We start from the raw sequence: 21,168 nt of genomic DNA on the forward strand, positions 1-21,168 counted from the left end.
CCAGTACCACCAGCAATATTAGACCCCATGGTCATATGGTGTAAACCTGGACCACCAGCAATACTTGACCACGTGGTCATATGGTGTAAACCAGTACCACCAGCAATATTAGACCACATGGTCATACAGGGTGAACCAGTACCACCAACAATATTGGACCACATGGTCCTACGGTGCAAACCTGTACCACCAGCAATATTAGACCACATGGTCATACGGTGTAAACCTGTACCACAAGCAATATTAGACCACATGGTCATACGGTGTAAACCTGTACCACCAGCAAACCAGGATCACAAGCACAATAAGACCACACTGTCATTTTGCAGGGCACCACTGTGTTAAAGCCATACACTCCCACTGGACTTCACAATGTGAAACCATACCGTCTCATGGAACAGTACGTACAAAATCAAGCCCTACAGCACAGTTTGTTCAGATTCCATCTTTTTTGCAGCCAGGTAACTACACACATTTTGACACGGAATAATGCAGCTGTTGGCACTGCCACCATGAATAGAGCAACAGAAACTGTCATGGCAGCTTCCTGAGCCGGCTAACTTTGATGTTGCAAGTGCAGTCATTCTAAACTAGAAATAGCATCACTGGGGGATAGGCACAAAATTTAAGGAATCGCTTTCTGGCTTTTCTCCAGTGCCAAAAGCCACTATAGTTACTGCGCTTGCGCATGCGCTGTTGATTGTGTCAAATACACCTGCAGCATGTAGCTACATTTTTTTGGGACTGCCACTCAGAGCTTTGATTCCTTGCTTGAACTAGAGGGAACCTGGTAGTTTGTCACAGAAAACAGTCGTGATTCGATACTTGGGGAGTGTATGCATTTACCACGCGTATCATAAAAGGCATTGAAATACATGTTAGTGAAAACATGTTTATTGATTCACTGATTTATTGTGACATTATGCTAAGTACATGGGAAAATATTGGCCCGTGCATATTAATGCAATTTGCAGGCGTCAAGAGTTTGCACAACAAGGCTGTGTGATATTTAAAAAATTAATTGGCAAGTCAGTTAAAAGCTTAAGGGTGAATTAAATAAGCTTTCGGTACGACTGTGGCACTCGTGCGGAATACTGAAAAATCCAGCAGGCATCACGCAGTAGGCTTTCAAATAAATAAATATATTAAGGAATAAATAAAGAAATAAAATGAAGATATTCGCTCAACCTGCCTCGCAAGTAACTGCAGGCAAACGTTTAGACATCTGTCTTGGAGTAACGCGACCCAAATACCAACGCATTAGCTGCGCTGGTAGGCCTACTGAAACCGTTGACAGATTAATTAAGAATCCGATTTTCACGCCTGCGTAATTTCAGGTGTGGGCGTATGTTTCCTGAGAATCAGCAGCCGGCTGATATCCACTTCTGTGGCAGACTAACAAGACTTCCGGACAAAAGGTAGGCTGCAAATCTGACTCGGCATGTAAAATAAATCCGTGTCACAAGATCCACATTTGTAATGCTCCCTCTTTTTTTGCTGATGTTTTGGGATTTTTTTCATTCTGGAATAACGTCACAGTTCGCACTGGGATGTAGGAGGACTATGCCATCAGAACTGGGCCAATGTGCCCGTCTTCCCTTGCTGCCACCGCCTGATAATTTGCAGGGGAACGCTCGGCTGGTGTCCTAACCTGGGCAGCACGGGCACACGCTCAGACCAACCGCATGGTATTTCGGCCTTTCGCTAATTGATGGCGACTGCTCCCCGCCCCGCAACAAATAAAACATCCTCGCTAATGAAGAACAATTGGCGGAGGGAAATTCCTTTGCTGTGGCCTGTGGTGACAGAGTGTGCACGCTGTCAGCCTCGGTGTAATGGATGACAGCACCGCTCCCAGGGAGTCCTTCAGTTACACAGGGGGAAAAGGCAGGGAGACAGTCTGCTGCTCCTGAGCCATTCACTGACAGGATCCCTGTCAGGGCAGAACCGGGCCAGAAAAAGCAGCTCCGCGTGGGGCCTATGCGTATCTTCTGCGAGAAAAACAACGCATGAAAACAAAACACTGAACCCCCTGCGACTTCCTATTGCGAAACGATAAAAACAGACAAACTTCTGATCGTGGGGACTTGCAGAAGTAGGATACAATATTGGAAAGTACACATCTAAACTTATAAATTCAGTGAGTTGCCTATGTGTCTGGATGCAAATGTTTTTCAAGAGAACATAGTAGGCCTACAAGTAAGTGGGATGTACTTGTGTAAATGTTGCTCACCAAACTTTCAGTGCCCACCACTAACCAAATAGAAAAATGAATTTATTATTATCCTACCACTACCATTGAAATTTGCCCTGACATATACTGAAACATAATATTAATATTGCATGTAGGATACACTGGAACTGAAGTGCACCACACTGCAGCAATATTTAATTTAAACTGATATGAACGTCAATAGAAAGTGTGAAATATTGAAAAAAGTATACAAATGTCACTCTGAAACCCATCTCAACCGCTCCCACGAAGTGCAGTTTGGGGGCTGTCGATGTGGGGAGGCGGGTGCAGTAAGCGCAGTTTGGGGGCTGTTGATGTGGGGAGGCGGGTGCGGTAAACGCAGTTTGGGGGCTGTTGATGTGGGGAGGCGGGTGCAGTAAGTGCAGTTTGGGGGCTGTTGATGTGGGGAGGCGGGTGCAGTAAACGCAGTTTGGGGGCTGTTGATGTGGGGAGGCGGGTGCAGTAAACGCAGTTTGGGGGCTGTTGATGTGGGGAGGCGGGTGCAGTAAACGCAGTTTGGGGGCTGTCGATGTGGGGAGGCGGGTGTAGTAAACGCAGTTTGGGGGCTGTTGCTGTGGGGAGGCGGGTGCAGTAAGCGCAGTTTGGGGGCTGTTGCTGTGGGGAGGCGGGTGCGGTAAGCGCAGTTTGGGGGCTGTCGATGTAGGGAGGCGGGTGCGGTAAGCGCAGTTTGGGGGCTGTTGATGTGGGGAGGCGGGAGCAGTAAACGCAGTTTGGGGGCTGTCGATGTGGGGAGGCGGGTGCAGTAAGCGCAGTTTGGGGGCTGTTGCTGTGCGGAGGCGGGTGCAGTAAGCGCAGTTTGGGGGCTGTTGCTGTGCGGAGGCGGGTGCAGTAAGCGCAGTTTGGGGACTGTTGCTGTGGGGAGGCGGGTGCAGTAAGCGCATGCTGAGCACGTGCAGAGCGCTCCACGCAGACGCGGGTGATGGGACCGGAGGGCCATTTTCTCTGGCGGCGCCGCGCGGGGAGCGCCGTGCGCTTCTCGCGTGCTTCTGGCGCATGAATACCGCCGCGGCGCCTCGCGGCTCCTCGCGGCTCCTCCCGGCGATCTGCATGCTCGCCGCGCACAAGCCCGGTGGCACCGCGCCCTCGCTGCTCGGGCTGCGCTTTACCGCTCCCCCTCCGAGGCGCGGCTCGCATAGCAAGCCCCGTCTGTCAAGGCCACCCAAATCTAACATGGCAGGCCTCGGCGTGTCCAGGAGCCAAAGCCCCCCCCCCCCCCCCCAGCCCTCCTCGCCCCAACCCTCCCCCGCGGTCCATGAAGGCAGCAACGCGGGGAGAAAGCGGATATCCGGGAACAGGTGCACTGGCAAGGGGTATTACCAATTACTCTGCTTTATTTCCTGCGCCAGAGCAGGGAGGTATGAGGTAATGCGGACGGGGGCCTTCGCAGTTGTTTGCTGTGCAGCGTGTGGCGACCGGACGCGAGAGCTGCTGCAGGAGAGCGATTGGAATGTTTGTCGTCTTCCTCCAGGCTTGCTTTTCGCGGCGGGTGGGTGGAATGGGATTAATTTTTTTTTGGGTCGGGGATCGAGGCGAGGGGAGGTGAGGCCACTGTCCGCCCCACCCAACACGCGTCCTTCAGCGGCGCACCCTGGCGTTTTATCACCCCGCAGTACTTTGCCGCCGCCCAGGAAATGAATAATTGAAGCGCTCGTGAAAACAGCCTTCCTGGATGGGGTTAAAGTGTGTCTCACCCCCCTCCCCCCCTGCCCGCCCCCCTCTCCCCAGTCTTCCCGGGGCTCTTTAGAAGCACTGACCCCACGCATGACTGATTCGTTCCGAATCTCTGGGGTCTGCCTCCCAGTGAACACAACGACGCAGGCGGCCTGTAACCCACGGCGCCAGGGAAGCAGCTGATTACCCCGCTCCCCCCACGATAAAAGGGCCCGTGTCCCATTAATGCAGAAATAATGTTGCTCTTAATAACGCCCCCAATATATAATTCATATTTGCATTTCTGAATGCAGGTAATCGTGAACCATTTTAACCCAAATTATGAATCAGGGCTCATGCGAACTGTTTCAAGATGGAGGCTACGATAGCAACAACAAAAAGTAACTGTCTCAGCAACTATAAGCCTAATACATAATGAAATAACATAAAATTACAATATACATTCTATAACAATAGCATATAAAATAACAGATGACACACACAACCATAATAGTTTCAAATGGTTCCTGGTTGTTGTGACTTTGGTCAGAAATTATACTGAATACTTTAACTCTTTAAATGCCAGTAACACTTGACACACTGCTGCAAAATCCTGAGAGCTGAAAATAGACCATTTCGGATGATAACTGTTCTGAATGCTGTGGAAAACTGACATGTCTTTTTAAGTCTGCGGGAGGTTTGCTGGCGTGTGACAGGCATGTGGTGAAGGCAGGCAGAGGGGCACACAGGGATCTCAGCCTTCACTGTGTCACCTGACTTCACTCATCCCACTGCACAGGAAATATTACAGCATTCATGTACCGGTGGAGGACAATCCTGCAGAAAAGCTGATGGAAAGGCACAAACCTTTCTGCCACTGGGGGCCATGTCCTTCCCAGGACCTTCTGATATATTCTTCATTGCACTTTACTTGTATTTATATTTCATTTTATTTATCATACATTCATCCACCCTGGCCACATGTTGTTGGGGTCTAAGGAGTTAAATTATTTTACATCCATATTTTGACCCAGGTGTAATTCAGTGGTTTAGAAAAGAAGGGGGGAAGGGGGTGCGGTGTTGATGGAAATATTTTATAAGCACTACGCACCGCTCAGTGAGCTCGGCCCAGGTGCATCCTGGGATATGGAAAAAGCCTGAGTGATGTCACTCAGTCATGCATCCACCCGGGAACCAGAGGAGGGCACGTGTCCGTCCGCAGGAGAAAGCCCCCCTCCCTCCCCCCTGCATTTAAATGTGCCACAGCTGAGCGGAAGCGTGCTCATGCTCTGACACAGCCCTGACAAACGGCATGGTTTCAGGGCAGTGCAGCCTTCCCTGCCTGACTCATAATGACAGTGAAGATGATCACTATAATTATGTTGATTGTAATAGTAGTATGCTGTAGTAGACATCGAATGTCTCTATATATAAAACAGGGTGTCCTTGCCGAAGCTTATAAAGAAACAGAGGAGTTAGAGGCTCCCTCCAGAAAGGAAGAGGATGCAGGCAACTTGACAGAGATCACGACCGCTCGCTAGGCCTTTCAAGCCCGTCACTGTTTTAGAAATTCAGTTTCATGTCACAGTCTGAGTGCGGTATTATCATTTTCTGTTTGGGTTCTGTGAGAGCTTGTGTCTTGTAGCCCCTAAAATTAATCAAACTGCCAGATGTAGCAAACATGTATTTTTCTCATTCCTCAATACTGTCGTATTAAAATAACTGTCAGTGCCGCACTTCCAATATTACCCTAGCTTTTTGGACTAAAGCCTCACACAACACGAAAGGGTAGCAGTAACACAAGAGTGCAAATTGCTAAAAAAGAGAAAACATATCAGAACTGAGCAATACAGTGTAGAAAAACATTTAATAGTAAATTTAATTAAAAGGGACAAATTTAAATTAATTATAGTGATTTAATTATTTTTTTTACAGCCAACGCTGTTGTCAGGGTAAAAACAACTGTGTGTTCACACCTTGCTCTCAAGGTGATGACACCTTGGCCTCTATGCCATGTGTGTGTGAATGCCAGAGGTGGGGTACAGGGCCTCATTACCAGAGTGTGTTTCACTCCCAGGTCCTGCAGATAAGCCACAGGCTGGACATAGACCCCCAGACCACAGCTGCCTACCACTACAAACGTGAAACTCATGTTCCAATAAACCTACAAACCAATATCATATTGTACAGCAATAAATGGGGGTGGCATTCCCAAACTGCTGGTTTATTTGTTTATTCCGGGGATATGATGAAATCTTCTATTATTCTTTTATGTCTCTGTCAGAGCAATACGCAGTTACTTTGATCAGGGTTGAAACAACAAAAAATAGAAAGAATGGCTATTTTCTCCCTTCAACTGAAAGCATGGGGCTATTCAGGCCTCGACAGAGTGATCCAGGTCTCAGAAATCATTTCTACACAGCACTTAGGAAATATTTGAATATGTGAATGTCTGTTTATTAAAAATTACAAACCTCCTTTGTTTATTCAACAACATTAACAGCATGGACAAAGGTTGAATGTAAACTTGCTAATGCAGTTGTCTTCTGATATTCTTGTCTTAAACCTGTACTCTGAAATATGGCGGGGAGTGCATTAACCACACTGCAATTCTTCCAGTTATTATTTATTATGGATAGTACTAAAAGATGACCTTATCTAGGGTGACTAGCATACCAAACATAATTTATACAACTGAATTTGTACTGCAGGAATTCAAGTTAAAGGGACAGGGGCTTTTAAAATGATATTGCATTATGTTTTTGATCAGACCAGAAGGATATTTCAGATATTTACATACAGTATCTTCCTCCTTTGTTATAGCCAATATTTTGTTCATTCACAGCAGTCAAACTCAAAATGTTCTACACTTCAGGCCTGATTCAATAAACAATAAACACTCAAGTTAAAATTTTTATCCCTCATAAACACAGTTTGCCAAGTAAATTTGGGTGATTGCTGAATTACCAACATCGAGTCAAAGTTAAGGACTAATGTTGTTTGAATCTATGTCTGAGTCCTTGTTGCAGTTATTTTTTTATGCAGTTATGAATCGTGAGCTGCACATTTGTCCACTAAGCACTGTCCATATTCATGATGTTAGATGAACGAAGGAAGACCAAGACTATGCCAAAAACCTAGACTGGACCAGAAAATGGTCATGGTGACTTAAAATGTTCACTATAGCCAACTGAAAACGGCATTGAGAATCTACAATGCTGGAATTCCACAGTAATGGGGCGAGTGAGCTGAGGGTCACCAGTGCACAGTGATTCACATTTATTAACTGCAAGGTTTTCTTGCCCATCCCAACATGTTTCAGTGATTCATCAGAGAGCCTTCTAGATCTCTCCCAGCCAGAATGGAAGGCACGAGAAGCGCTTACATGAACAGAGATGCTCTTTGTCGCTCCAGTGCTTAAATTAGCATTCAGACCACAGGCTTAGGACTTACAGGGCTACTAGTGACCTGGTTCAAGCTGTGACTCAATCAGCTTAGACAGGGATTAGTGAGGAGAGTGAAAAGGAGGTAAAGGTAGACTGTGTCTGCTCTTTGTTTGCCTCCTTGAACACAGATATGCAATAGCTGTCTTTTTGATGAACATTAATAAATAAATAAATAAATAAATAAATAAAAACACACACATGCCTGCACGTACACACTCCTGGGATTTGTAGACTTCTAAAACCTTATTTCCTGCAGTTCCTAACAAGCGCTCCCATAAACTTTACATCTTTATCTATAGAAAAAACTGTGTGATTCCACCTTCGTTTAAAATGATTAAACCTGCATAAAATAAATTCAAATAATGCAAATAACATGCAAATCAGCAGAAAATGACAGAGTATAATATTTACAACATGCAAATATAGATGTAAATAACCACACACGTACACATTTACATGTGAGCCTTAAAAGGTCTTCTGAGGTTGATTAGAGCTTGGAACTCTTTCTGAATGGAATACTCTATGTTGTCTGATATGAGATTCATACATGGGGGCTGAGTGGCTATTAACAGAAAGGAAGTAATAACCTGGAGCTGGCCCTTTAATTTAATTCGAAGCTCCACACAAAAAAACCCCAGTGTGATTATTATACTTCCTGGGCCCTGGCAATGCAGCAGGAAACTCGATTTTCACTCCCTCCTGTTCCAGGCTCTTACGTCCACGCAGCAGAAACCACACTTCCCAAACTGCGGGGCAAGAAGGTTGTCCTGTGGAGAGGTGGAGGAGAGGACAACCCTCCCGAATTTACCACGATTGCCAGAGCTGCCTCGTTCTGCATGTTTGCCCCTCGGCCTCCTGGCTCCCCTCCCTGGACCAATTCTTTATACCAATGTTTTAAAAAAATAATAAAACAATGCAAACTTCAGCTATATGCATTTCTCCTTTTAAATTTGATTAGTGATTCATTTGATAGGTCAGTGGATGTTGTGCAGCACTGCACAGTATCCACAAAGCTTATTCAGCACACTGAAATAGGCTTTGCTGTTTCATATTAGCCAAGAGCTAGCCCCTGTTACATACACTTCAGTGGCGTTCCTAAGGCCTTGTAAAATACGGCTGAATATACTCAGTATGGTCTTTATATTCTGAATGAGGCCAAGTGTTACAAACAGTGCTGTATCAGACCTGCCGTGGCTCCATGTTTTGCATGCTGAATTCAGTCTTCCATGACACAAAGGTACAGGGGAAACTTAAATATGATTGGCTAAGCACTGAATGATATGGTGCGGAATGACCCAAATACATATATCTACACCAAAAAAATGCTTTCTTCTTTTAAATTAGAGGGGTGGGGGTGGAGCTTTGATGTTTCACTTTTGAAAATTTAATTCAGAGGCAGAAAGAGCCTTAGATAGCCAGAGTTAAGGAGCTGCGGTGTTTTCTGGAAGATTCATGTGCGGCCCAGTCCGGCCCATGATGAAAATATCCAGGCATGCTCAGATCCGGGTGCTTGAATGCCCTGTGTCCAGTAGTCTGTGTCGCTAAGGCAACGGCACATGCCACCCACCTCAAAGGGGGAGCCTGGATTCTGCTGCGGAAGGGCTTAGGGAGAGCTGAGATAGGGTTTGGGGTCTGCTGCAGAGAGGGGCGTGGGGAGGCTGGGACTGGGACGTCAGCTGTAATAGCACGGGGGGGGGGGGGGGGGGGCGGCGTACGCCTCAGAACTCTGGGAAGTCCTCAGCTGTTGGAGGGGACAGCTGGACTGACGGATGAGGGAGGTGGGGAGGGAGGGAGGATGCTTCAGATCCACAAAGCCTATTTGTAGTCTGCGGCACAAAAGCATTCCATGCCTTTCTGTCCTTTTTAATTTTTTAAATTTCGTTTCGAGTGCATGTGTGCATCTGTGTGTGTGTGCGTGTGTGCGCGTGAGCATCTGTGTGTGTGTGTGTGTGTGTGTGTATTAAAGGGCACCTTTTCAGAAACATGACATAGCATGGATTATGCAAGCTTGTTATTCACATATCAAACTCAAAAATGGGAGTAAGAGAGATATGGGTTTTCATGCTGCTGACGACAAATATACATACAGAAAGCCATGTACATGTACAGTGGTAACAGTTTTCCAGGTCAAACTACATCAACCAGCAGTGGTCAGGCACACACGGAGTCCCCTTACAGACCGTTAATGAGGCCTACAGGGAACGTCACAGACATTTTATGACCTTATACACTGTAAAAGGCCTGACCTCTTGCTCCTTACAATGTGCCGAAAAATGGCCAATTAAAGAGCCAAAGGAAAAAAAATTAGGAATAGTTACACATCAAGGACAACTGGAATCAGGGTTAATCGCACAATATTTTAAATTCACCTGGGGGGTGTGTGTGGGGAGGGGGGTCCCGGAAAACGACAAGTGTAAGTGGTTACAAGTGGTGACGAGTGAACCCCGACTGAGAAAATGACATCCATATGGGCTACAGCAATACATCGCAAAGTTCATTTTATTATTATTGGTAATTAACTGTTCTATGAGATGTGCCTCTGTTGTCTTGGCAGGGCATGCTACTTCATGCCTCCATGTGATTTACTGGCTTTTATTGGGCTCCCATATAAAAACATGAGAGAAGAATTAATCCTGAGACTCAGGTTTGATGTGGCCACTGAGACTCAACCCCTCTCACCATAAACACCTGAGCCCCCTAAAAATATGCTCTACAAGGAAACGTGTTTTTCAGCACAATGGTGCTGTGTGTGCGCATGTGTGAGTGAGAGAGAGTCTGAGTGTGTGTGTGTGTGTGTGCGAGCATGTGTGTGTGTGAGTGTGAGTGTGTGTGTGTGTGAGTGAGAGAGCATGTGAGTGGGTGTGTGTGAGTGAGAGAGTGTGTGTGTGTGTGCGTGCATGTGTGTGTGTGAGAGTGAGAGAGCATGTCAGTGTGTGTGTGTGAGTGTGAGTATGTGTGTGCATGCATGTGTATATGTGAATGTGAGTGAATGAGCGTGAGTATGAGTGTGTGAGTGTGACAGTGTGTATATATGCGTGCTCAGGTGTGCAAGTGCGTGAGAACACGGGCATGTGAGCACACACACGGCCGCCCTGGTAGGCAATGGTGAAATGCAGGTAATTAACTTAAGGTGACCTCTTGATTTATTTACAATATGGAATAAGCAGCCGTACAACATACTACAATCAGTCTTGCCAGGTAATCCAATTCAGGAAACAAGGGCTACATCACTCATGTAAATTATATTATGAGGAAAAACCATGGCTCTTTTCTGTGCTCCTGCATTATCCTGCAATTCATTGAGCTGTGTTTACTGCTATAGCAGCCAGGCAAAGCAATGGCCAAGGGGAACTGGATTGGAAACAAATCAGTTCTCTCTCCCGCCCCCTCCCCCGCTCATTTGTGTCTCTCCACAAATGATTAAAATAGTTCTGACATCTCTTTCCTATTAAAAACAAGAGAGCAGCAAGAACGGATCAATAGCAAAGGAATGAAATAAGAAGCAAACAGGGCCATGACAATCGAGTAAATGACGTATCTAGGAGGGATGTTATGCTACGGCGATTTGGATTCTAGCTGTTATTGGTACACTGTCAGTGGCTTGGAATAAAGTGGTGAAGCAAAAAGACATGCTGAGCACTGAACAGGATCTCAGTAACGATGATTTGACACTGCTGAACAGTCACTGTGTGTACGGGAGGATTCTGCACTGTCCCAATCGAGTCGGGGGAGGGGGGCATGGGGGGAGCCCTTCATCCTTAAAACCTGCGGCTTGACAATTAGTGCCATCTGGATATGACCATCCGCCAATGGCATGGGGGAGGAGCGGCCTGGCTCGAAATCCACTGACCCGATGAGATTTCCTCACCTGAGACTGTGGACTGGGGGGGGGGGGGGCGGCGGGGTTGGGGGCAGAGGATGAGTGGAAAGGAATGAGATCCCCTCTTAACTATGAAGCTCAGGGCAAGGGGGGATGTGCGGCGACTGCCCATTGTCATCTCACAGTCTCTGTCATCCCATTGTTGTCAAATCGGGTGTAGGGTACAGCGCTCCAGACTGGGGGCGAAGGGCTGTCTCCCCATGTTGCCGCTGGCGACCGTGCGGCGTTAAGTCAGACGGAATCCACCCACACTCCGCACATCCCCCAGGGAGTCCCTGCCCCCCCCCCCCCCCGGCCTGAAGGCCGTGGCCCGCTCTGTCGGTCGCGCTCGTACCGCCAGCTTACCCGCCGCAGTAAATTCCCCCAGCCCAGCTGCCCTGCCCACGCCCCCCCCCCCCCCCCCCCCCCCCCCCCCCCAGCCCCTGCACTCTATTCATCTCCCCATTAACCCTCTCAGCGCTTATTGATTTCCTTGTTTGGCTCTAAGCGTCTTATGTGTTGTACAACAGCATGAGTTAATTCCCCATGACTGCGAGCCCGATAAAAAAAACCTGCACTTCCTGTTCCTCGCCCCCGTCGCAACCTGAAACCTGAGCCTGTCATCAGACCCGGGCAGACTTCAGCTTTTCATGGGTGGCGTGACACCTCAAAATCTGCTGCTGTCCAAAAAAAAAAACCAAAAGAAAACTGCTGGGATGAAACACTATTCCAGACACAAAAAAATGCCCGGAGTTATCTTTAACAATACTCTGATATGGTAATATTCAAACTACAGCAGAGACTTAAGGCTCACCATACATATTTTCATTTCATTTCCCAATTATAATCACATCAAACTAAACTCCCCATGTAACAACAGCAATTTATCAGAAAAACTGGCGGAAAACAGTGATTCAAGTGGAGCAATAAAAATAATATGAAAGAAACATGAGAGGAGTCATTCAGAGGATACCACCATGGTTTACAATGAACTGATAAAGATACTGAAATATGCAACTGAGGGAGCTATTAAAATTAGACTGGGCGGATTTCAGAGCCACTCGTCTGAGAAGTGTGCAAGCATGCTGAACAACAGTGGTTCCTCTGTAAAGACAGACCGGAGTTACAGAATGTTAAAAACTGTGCTTACCGTGAGACCGTGCAGCCAGGGCTATTCACCTGATGGCCCTCTATTGATGCACTCATGGCATGTTGATCTTTTTGGAGATTTATTAAATAATATAAACAATACTGAATATTACATGAATGCATTGTGAAATTACAACTGTGTTCAGTTCTGTACGTGCTCAGTGTCTGCATATGTTCCATTCACAATGGAATAATAAGTAAGAGCTGCACTTTAAGAAGTATAACCACTATTTTAAAAAGAAACCTATCCTGGACCAGTTTTCCAGAAAGGAGTGCCCTTCCACTGGGCCCATACAAGGGGAACCAGTCCTGTCTTCTGGCTTAGCTGCAACATAATTTCTTCATATGAATTTTGAACCTAATTCTGAGCACAAATTGTGGGAGAAAAGCAGGGATTCTCTCAGGCAGATGAAAGCACCGATCGGATGGAGGGAGACACCGCACTAACACACACAGGTAAGACTGCGATAAGAACTCCCAAGGATAATTCTCCCTTGTCTCTGCTCCTTGTCCCTAAACACTTGGCCATCTCCTCTCCACCCCCCCCCCCCCCCCACCAGCAGGATGCTCAGAACGTCTGCTGTCCGCACTCACAATTAAGGAGAGGGACATCTGCCTGACGTTCAGTTCTAATCTTTCCCCCCCTTTATTTGAAAACCCTGTGGGCCATAAATGGATTCTGCTGCACTAGTGGTGTGCTCCGAGGTCAATTAAGCACATTCTAAAAGGCAGGTGTGGGCTGTTTCAGTGATTACTGTCTACAATGCTTCTTTTTCTGTTAGTCTGACACAAATGGAGAGCTGACATCTCACAGGGTCGACAACTATTTTAATTATTTTCAATTTTTTTACGCGTTTTTAATATAAAAGTAGACAGACTGGCTTTAGACCCACCCATACATAGCCTGGAAGTAACCTTCAATTGGCTGTGTAATATACTAAATTGTAGACAAAGTATTTTTTTTAAACATGAAAAACCATGAAATATTGATTGTGCTTTCATCAAAAGCATTTTACATAGGAGCCATTTCCCAGCCAGAAATGGATGAAAGTGGGGACTTGGCATCCATATGGTTCGGCAAAAAAACGACAACAAAAAAACCAAGCAGAGAAGGCGAGGGGGTTTGCAGTGACTTGGCACCCGTTTACACTTTGCTAAGAAGTTCTCAGAGACGTGCTGGGGAGAAATGCGCATTCAGCAACAGGATTAAGAAGCTTTAAAGCCACACCCTACCCACCTGACCTGTCCCGGCTGGGCAATGGGGTAGGAGGCAACACAAACCACCCTCACAGGATTGCTCCAAGCGCAGTAAGAAGGGGCTCCACCCCTTCTCTGGGATTAAGCGATTAAGCGATAAAAGCTTGTACCCTTGAGAGTCTGGTGCTCTGCTGTAGTTGGACCAACAATGGCACTTAGTCTAAACCCATACAACCCCCAACTTAGAAATGCCACTCCCACTTTGTAATAGGGAAGCCAACAACCTTTTCAACAGATGCTCACACTCCTGGTGGCACAGCTCTTTTTAATGACAACAACCTGGAGATGTGCACATGTAGGTGTCTGCATGAGTGCTTGTCTGCATGCGTGCTTGTATGCATGTGTGTGTGTGCATGTGTGTGTGTGTGTGTTTACGGCTTTCTGAACAGGCTGTTATGTACCTCTGACCTCTGGGTGAAGGTCACTCCTCTCTGTCTGCTCTATTATCCCTCCATCACCCCATAGCCCGTTCAGCTCCCCCCCTCCCTTTTTTCCACTGAACAATCAGTCAGAGAACCTGAGATCCCACCAGAGAGACCCAAGAGGGGAGGGTGATCGATAGCTCTTAACTGCAAAGAAACCTGGGATAGGATGTGCTGTGCTCTGACTCCACTTACAGGAACCGTTCCTCAAGCATAAACAGGCAAGCACATTTCAACACTGCTCACGCCGTACTCGCACATGTACAGGCTTATTAGCGTCATCGCAAAACACATTTGGATACTCTACGGCAGGGAACAATACATCAAATCTTTAAAAATGTTTCTGGTCCTACAAACTGGTTGCTACACTATTCTAATTCTAGGTGTAACAGTGCCGTTAGCACAAAAATGTCTCAAGCAGCATTTGATAAAACATTTTATTTTCATGAACAGAACAATGTTGTACAAAAGGTACTATATATATACACACACACAGTATATGCATTATCTGTGTTGGTAGCAAAATTTCTGCCCTGTTCTTCAAACCGTCGACCAAACAGGGCACACCTAATCCAACTTTTCTCCATTTTTTTATTTGTGGCTCCGTACAGCAGAGGTGATTTTAAGAGGTGTGGACAAAGATGCCATTTTACGATTTAATAAAATTAAAAAAAAAAAATCCACAAAAAGCACTAAATATCTTCCAAAAAACATACAAACATATTTTTGTTTTTTTGATGTGGTGGTATATCTGTATTTCCAGCAGTGTTCCATTGCATGCATTATAATACTTTATAATACATGAAATGGAACAAGTAGCTTCCTGTTCTTAAAAAAAGCTTCCCAGTACAAACCATTGGGGTTTGGGTTGGGTTTGCATTGCATTTTGTCCGATGAAAAGTGTACTTTTGAAAATGGACAACCTCATTGGGATTTGAGTGTAGTATTTGAGGGGGTGGACAGAAAGTTACTTTACATGCATTATATTTATGATAAGCAGACCACAGGTTTCTGCTGAAATGTTCTAATCTGTCTGGTGTGCAAGCAACTTTACAACAGCAGAGAGGGGCCTTTTTGGCATATCCGTTTTACTCACAATGCCAATGTGAATGTGTGGGGATTTATAATTTAATGTCTGACTAACAGAAGACCTCCAGCAGGTTGATTGATCTCACATGAAGGAAGCAGACCCACTTCTGGCACCAGAGTGCAGATTAAAAATTCAGAGGAGATGCAAAAACCATGTAGCACAGCCTCCAGACCTGTCATTATGGAAGCAAGAGAAAGGTGGGTAGGAACCCGATTCATCATAAGATTGACACATCTTGGTGAACTCACTATAGGCAATGACCACATAATCCCACATTTCTTCAGAAAAATTATCATCTTTCCAATTTTAATTTGGCTGAAAACTTATTGACTAGGTCCTTCTTTTTTTCTTTTGCATAATGCAGTATTTATGGGTGAGTAAGGACAGTATCTCTGATAAATCAACAAGGGCAATCTGGTGCCTCTAATGTGAATACACAGCATGCTGGCTAATGCTGGAATTAGAAGTGCACAACACTGCTTAGCACAAGAGGTACCTAGCCTGGAATGCTTCACTTACTAAGCGGCTCTAAAAACGGGCCCGATGATTTGTAAGTCACTTTGTATTGGGTGTGTGTGTGTGTGTGTGTGGGGGGGGGGGGGGTCCACCAAGTAAGTAGAAAAAATAATTTAAGTAAGTCTTTCAATCATGTCAGTGTAAGTGTGTGTGTGTGACCTTCACAACTGTCCCATGTGTGGTAAAAATCTATTCTGTTCTGCATCTACTGTCAATAGGCCTAATGCTTTCCTTTGGAAAAAAAACAGCAATTTATTAAACTTATTAATTCAAAGCAAACAGAGGGTGACCAAGAAATATCCTACTATGGAGGTCTATGTGCCCAGGATAGATCCATGCACTTAGAAACAGCATGATTACAACTCCAAACAGCAGCTCACATGCACGCATATTCGGCCACTTACACCAAGTTTTCTTGGCGTAAACAAAACAGCAATCAATTCCCGGTGCACAGAAACAATGCAGGTTGGCCTCGGTTTTATTTTTCACCCGAATTTTTCTGTAATAATCTGGGACATTAAAGCGATGTGTAATCCAGATCACGTCTAGACCACATATATGAAGAACATATACGGCTGTTAGTCCTGACAGTGTGTGCATGTGACTCCAACTGCCCACAAAACAGCTCAGACAGGCCTGCCACCACACAAAATAAATAAGCCAGTGGTGGAAGATGCCGATCAATAACAAAGGGTCTCTAGAGCCTCTTATGGGGGACTGGCTGCGCAGAAATTCACAAATACTGAGCTATATTTTGTATATGTCGCAGTGTCAAGGCAAGAACGTCTAGGAAATTCAGGGACCAGCGTATATTTAGCAACCGGCGAGGCTTGTACATGCGCGGATCAAACAAAAAAAGTGATTGATATCGATCAAACTAAAGCCCCATATGCACATTTGCGGGCAAGCCGATGTTTTTGGCGATTTCCATTTGTGTTATTTCCGGGAAAGGTGTTTCGGAGGGCAGGCATGTGCGCACGCCTCTTCTGCTTCGGCTTGTTTAAACAGGGATGTATCTGGGAAAACATTGAATATCAGTCTAGGCTTTCCTGTTCCAGGACTCAGCTGTCTGTCATTCTGACGGACAGGTGGACAGCAGGACGAGAGAGAGAGAGATCTGCGATGCAACGAAACTGATTAACATGCACGCCAGTGGGGCTGGGTGCCTGTCTGTGGACAGAACGTGCGAAGAGCCGGAGTAGACTATTTGCATACATCTTCGAATCCCCTGGCCTGTGATAAAAAATACAATCAGTTGAACTATGATGAATACCTTCATTGTGCATGGCTGTGATACCAAGAACTATTGCATCATAAGATGGGGAGAGAAAAAAAAAGAAACAGCGCACAGATCCAAAAATAGCGCAAGCCTTGTTAAATATTTTAGGCACTCGGCAGCAGAAGGGAGAGAGAGACTTCCCTAACCACAAACAAAAACAGACTGATGCAGAACGCTTCCAGCCAACCTGCATTTAGTGCAGAAATAGGCTACATTTACTGTCCTTGTTGACGCCTCCTGAGAAGGGCTCGGCTTTTCGACCCTGTGACAAACAGCCCTGCCCGCACTCGCTTCCTAAGCTTGTGGTCAAGCCATGCCGTAACGGATCAAGCAAAGATTTATTTAGGCGCTGGCTTCGTTGGAGCTAAATTCAGGGATAAAATGCGAGGAAAGCGGTCTGGTTTTAGAACGGTGAAACTGTCCCGTGTCCTGCCAGAAGTGTTTCGTCATAAGTGGGCTAGGCTACGGGTGTGGTACTGGTCTGGAACAAGAGGGCACCAAACCTCTTCTGCACTATGAAGCCTATGCTAAAATATGCATGTAGCCTACACCAGGACAAACGGGTTAAATTACGCCTGGATAGTCTTCCTTCAACAGCGTCGGATTATGGCTGCGAAATGCTGTTAGCATTGCACGGTCTGAGTCAAAACAATAGTCTCAAAAATAATTAGTTACTGTTACGAGCCAGTAAAAGAACAATGCCCCTAAAAGTTTTAACGGTGTTCCGGCACGATTGTGTGAACATAAAACAAGTAGCCTAATAAGAGATAGGCTGTGGCAAACCATATTTGTTATGATTGTCGAAACATCTTGGTTTAACTTGAAACTTTGTCTCCTTTCATTTTCCCGCCCACTTTTTATAAATTGCCTGCACCCCACGTCAATCAAAAATGACAACTTTTCGATCGAACTTCACAATCAACAAATCAGCTGTGGAGGCAGCGGCGTCGTGTGCAAGCCTGCTTCCACAGAACCATGTTTCTACTCATTAAGGAGGTAAGCTTTTACATCAAGTTTAATCCATAACATGCAACTCACCAGGGTGTGCGAGGTTGCACTGTTCACAGTTTGTAAGCTCTCTTTAGTTCGCTAGCTGGCCCTTGTCCGAAAAGTTTAGCTTTGTGTCGTATCATACACGGTAACAATCGCTCAGACCTGATTGAGCACGCTATGAAACGGACACAGTATTTATCTGCTTAAATAGCACAGTTACTATGCCTGTTATTGCCTCAACCCTACTATGCCTGTTTCTCATAACCTACTGTACCTACCATGCTGGTCACAAATAGATTACGGCCAGGTGTGGCGGACCATTTGGGGAATTGACGCCAGTCAATGCTTTTGGAAATATTACAATGCTACTGTTGATTTAATGTGATGGTTCACTTTCTGAGCTTTTTGTTTATTTAAAAAAAATCAGTTTCAGTGTTTTTTATTATTATTATTGTTTTGATTGGCCCAGTTTTAGGTGCAGTAAATATTACATGAGGTAGAGCTTTCAGCTTTGCACACCCAAACCTTAAAATTCTATAGGTAATATAGGTATGAGGACTTGGTAAATTAACCTTTGTAACAAAGTGCATGATAGCAGTATATTCATAAACTGCATTGCTATCATAAGCATTAAAGCAAAAAGAAAAAGGTGGCTACCATGTCAGCTTTCTTGTGTAACACATTGTGAAAGGAAAACTTGAGAACTCTATAAGCCTTTATTTGTCCTGCTGCTTTGGTGTCTGCCAGCATATATTTCTCCTTCTGTTCAAATTCAGCTTTTCAGCCCACACCCTTTTGTTATAACCCAGACAAATGAATAAACAGACACATGCACACACGTAGGCACACACACGCTCAGACAAACTCATGGGCACAAGTGTACGCACACATACACACACACACACACACACACACACACACTTACCCTCATGTGCTCTCAGGCATTAACACTCAATCGTGCATATACGCACATACGGATGCACACAGTCAGACATAAGCACACACTCCTGCATGCACACCCAGATGCATACACTCGCACGGGCACATGTAAACACACGCAGTGACATACACAAATTTATATTAGTATTCACACACGATCCGTTTATTTATTTGTTTGTTTGATTTGGCCTGTTTTCCAGATTTGTCTGTGATGAGGACAGACAGGGAGGGGATTTTGTTCTATTGGTAAAGGGATACAGAGCTGCCTATTGGGTGACTCCAGATAAACCCGGAGGAGGAATGCTCTGACCAGCACACCTCCCACACCGTCTCATGCATTTGTAAAAAGAGATCCAGCAGCATGCGAGACCCAGGCCCCATGGGCTTCTGTCGTTCAGTGAGATTTATTTCGCTAAGCTGTGGATGGGAAGACCAGGCGAGTCTGTGCAGCTGAAGAGCGGCATAACTAGTGGATCTGTGGGAGGTCCAGCAACATCTGTCCACTGACAGCTTGTTGTGCACGTATGTGCGGGTACAGGATGACATTGTGTGTGCGGGTGGTGTGTGTACAGTATGTGTGTGATCAAAACTAGGTCAGTTTAATTATTTTCAGAGACCCTATGATCTGTTAATAGACTCATTTTGATTAAAAAAGGAAGGATAGAAAAAAGAAAGGGAAAAAGGCAAGACGGAAGCACTGAGAGGGAAACATGATCATATCTTCACATGGAAGATGTCAGGTGGAAGTCTCCGGCTTTTCCCTGATTAACACTGACGCAATGTCCTCATCGCTCGGTAACAAAGAGATCAAACGCCTGCGATCGTGTTATGGACGTGCCAGCGACTGTACAAAAAAAAAAAAAAAAAAAACCCACGATGCTCTTCCTGTGCAGCACAAGCCAAGTGGCTCAGCGGTCTGTCGGCACAGAGATTTTCTTTTGACTAAAGCCTTTTGCCTTGGCTGCCACACCAGGCATCTATGCACAATGCATAAGGGGGGGGGGGGGGGGAGTGGTGGTTACTGGCATCTCTTGCTGGCTATGGTGATGTGAGTGTCAGTCTTTCAGTAATTTATGAGAAACTTCATCTTCTCTCTCCCCTCCCATCCCCCCGCCCTGTCTCCAGCTGGCGGAGATGCAGGCTAGTTTTCATTATGGAAGGGCCTCTTCTCCCTCCGCTCTTATTAGATCTGTGATTCCAGGAGTGCATTAGGAAATTAAATACGGGCACGTTGAGTCACTGTGGCCCTGTCTCAGCAGTCGCTGCACTGCATGCCCCCCCCCCCCCCCACCACTCTCTTCCTCTCTGCCTCCCCCTTTCTCCCCTGTTTCTCTTCTCCTCTCTTTTCTCACTTGCTCTGTCTTTCCCCTTTCTTCCCCCCTCTTTTCTCACTGTCCCCCTCCCCCTTTCTTTCTCTTGAGTGTAAATACGGGAATTGTGGTGCATTGTGTGGAACTGGTTTTATTGTATCTCATAATGCATCAAAGGTCTCTCTCACTCCCTTCTCAGACTCTTCCGATCCTCTGGAGGGCAAAGGCACTGAAGAGCTGACATTTCCCCTAAACCCCCCCCCCCCATCCCCACTCTCTCCCTACCTCCCTCCCCCCCCCCCCCCCCCCCGGCCCAGCCCACACTGCGTGTCACTTGCTTTTGTCCGCCGTGCCCCTGGCCTGAGCAGAGGCACAAAGCTGGCCCTTGTGATCCGGGGAGGGGACCGTTAAGGCCGGCAACAGTAACGCTCTTGTACGCGCCAGCATTCCGCAAACGCGCTAATGAATAAACATGCGCGAAGGCGCCCACGAATAACCCCTCGTATGATCGCTGCCCGGCCCTGGGAACATTCTTCATTTTCGAGGCACATAAGGAACTTTTGTTTGTTATTTTACATGTAGCTGCTGTTTGCAGGGTCTTTGTACTTATTGGCACTCCCTCCCAGCCTTTGGTAGGCCGTGGAATATTTCGAAAACAAGATGAAAGACACAAAGTAATTTCTTTTCCTGTCATGTGATCATATTAGAAGATATTCCTCAAAACATGACACACATAACCCATAAATTACCTAAACTTACATTAAAATTACCTTGTATTAAATTAATTGAAGACTCACAATTAATATGCCAGCAGTTAACCTTGGGAAGGCTCATTTACAGGGAAATGGATCTACTGCAATTAGGAGAAAGTTGGGAAAACCTTGAGTAAGAAACGCCGCATGAGGATGTGAGCTGAAGGCACTGAAGGCGTGAGCTGCAGAGAAGCTGTGAGGCGGGAGAGCAGGGATGCCGTGTAAATACAGAGTTATTAGAGCAGTGCTTCT

General features: G+C 45.8%; 1 protein-coding gene across 4 annotated transcripts in view; it reads right to left on the reverse strand.

Moving 5' to 3' along the window:
* Positions 1-21,168, reverse strand: part of pcbp4 (poly(rC) binding protein 4) — a 58,932-nt gene that overhangs the window by 29,111 nt on the left and 8,653 nt on the right. The window lies entirely within an intron of this gene.

Source organism: Anguilla anguilla, chromosome 13 (assembly GCF_013347855.1).
Source record: "Anguilla anguilla isolate fAngAng1 chromosome 13, fAngAng1.pri, whole genome shotgun sequence".
NCBI lineage: Eukaryota > Metazoa > Chordata > Actinopteri > Anguilliformes > Anguillidae > Anguilla > Anguilla anguilla.